Below are 2,500 nucleotides of genomic sequence, written 5' to 3'. Positions count from 1 at the left end.
TTATTTTTCACTGTATGATCATTTCATAATTATTATGATCATCATTAACAATATTATCATTATTATCATTATTGTTCTTGTCGTTGTTCTTATTATCATTAATGTTATTATTATTATCTTTATCATTATTTTTTTAATTATAATTATTATCAATATTATCATCTTTATTACTTTTATTGTTATCATTATTGTGATAATTATTATAACTATTGTTAATTTTATTATTATCAGTATTATTGTCTTTTTATCATTATGATCATTACTATTACTATTATTATTAATATTATCATTATAATCATTATTATTATCAATATTATTATCATTACTATTAATATTTTCATTAATGATAATGGTGATAATGAATATGATAATAATAATAATAATAATAATAATAATAATAGTGATGATAATAATAATAATAATAGATATAATAAGAATAATAATAGTATTAATAATAATAATAGTAATAATAATAATTATTATTATTATAATAATAATAATGATAATGATAATAATAATAATAATAATAATGATAACGATAATGATAATGATAATGATAATGATAATGATAATGATAATGATAATGATAATGATAATGATAATGATAATGATAATGATAATGATAATGATAATGATAATGATAATGATAATAATAATAATAATAATAATAATAAAAATAATGATAATGATAATATCAATGATAATCATAATGATAATAATAATAATAATAATAATAATAATAATAATAATGATAATAATGATAATGATAATATCAATGATAATCATAATAATAACAATAATGATAATAATAACATTGAAAAGAAGACGTTGCCTTTATCATTATCATTATTGTTATCATCAATATTATTATTAATATTTTATTGCTATTACTCTCCTTATCATTATTATCATTATTATTATTATCATTTCAATTATTACTATCATTGGTATGGTAATAATAATGATAATGATAATCATCATTACAGTCATCATTTACATCATCATCATTATTATTATCATCATCAATGTAAGTGTCGATATCACTACTACATTATCGATATTACTGCTTAGATGATCATTACTAAGATCATCATGACCATACCTTTCATCATCCTCATCGACATAATATTACTACAGCCATTACCATCCTATTTCCTCCCCATCACCACAATACTCCCCTCAAATCACCATCACCATCACCATCAACACCATTATGACACCAAAGGCTAAACAGACCACTCTCTCTCACCTTATAGCTAGACACAACGGCAGAAGTTATCACCTTGCTATGCACGTGACAACTCTGTCATAGTGTCTGCTGTCTTTCACGCTGCTTAATGTATGCAAGCACAGATGCTCTGACATTTGGTAACCCGTTGTGACTTTGGGACTTGATGAGAGGGAAGGCGAGAAATGAATAACACTAATAATGACGATTATACTGAAGGTTATAATGACAGAATAAAACAATAATAACAATAACGATAATAATGTTAATGAGAGGAAAGGCGAGAAATTAATAACACTAATAATGACGATTATACTGAAGGTTATAATGACAAAATAAAACAACAATGATAAAAGCGATAATATTGTTAATGAGGGGAAAGGCGAGAAATTAATAACACTAATAATGACGATTATACTGAAGGTTATAATGACAAAATAAAACAACAATGATAATAACGATAATAATGTTAATAATAATAATAATCACAAAAAAGCAAGAAGCACTTATAGAATAGGGTCAATGGTTCAAATCAAAATACAATGGGAAGATCGTCATCGTTATTATCATCATTATTACTATTACTATTATTATTATCATTATTTTCATGATTATTATTATCATTATTACTATCATTGTTATTATAACTTTATTATTATTTTTTATTATTATTGTTGTTATCATTGTCATTATTATTGTTGTTATCATTGTCATTATTATTGTTGTTATTTTCGTTATTATTATAATTATTAACATCAATAATAATAATAATAATTTTACTATTATTGATGTAATTACTATTGTTACTATTACTATCATTATCCTTTTTATCATTATTGTTATGATTGTTATATTCATTATCATTATTATTAATATTATCATTGTTATTATTATTATTACTCTTATTATTTTATTACTTTTATTATTATTACTCTTATTATTTTATTACTTTTGTTATTATTATCATTATTATTATGATCTATATTATTATATTTTTTTCTTATTATCATTTTGATTATCATTCTTATTATAATAATTTTTATTGCTATTTCTCTTATTATAATTCTGATTATCATTATTGTTATTATCGTCATGATTGTTAGATTTATCATTATTTGTTTTAGTATTAGTTCTATTAATGATATAATCATCAATGTTAATTATTATCATTATTATTTTTTTCTTATTATCCTTATCATTATTATTGATATAATTATTATTATCATCTTTGTTAAAATCATTATCTTATATCATTATTATCTTTAGTATTAA

The sequence above is a fragment of the Penaeus vannamei genome, chromosome 17, assembly GCF_042767895.1.
Source record: "Penaeus vannamei isolate JL-2024 chromosome 17, ASM4276789v1, whole genome shotgun sequence".
NCBI lineage: Eukaryota > Metazoa > Arthropoda > Malacostraca > Decapoda > Penaeidae > Penaeus > Penaeus vannamei.
This window is presented reverse-complemented; position numbering follows the sequence as displayed.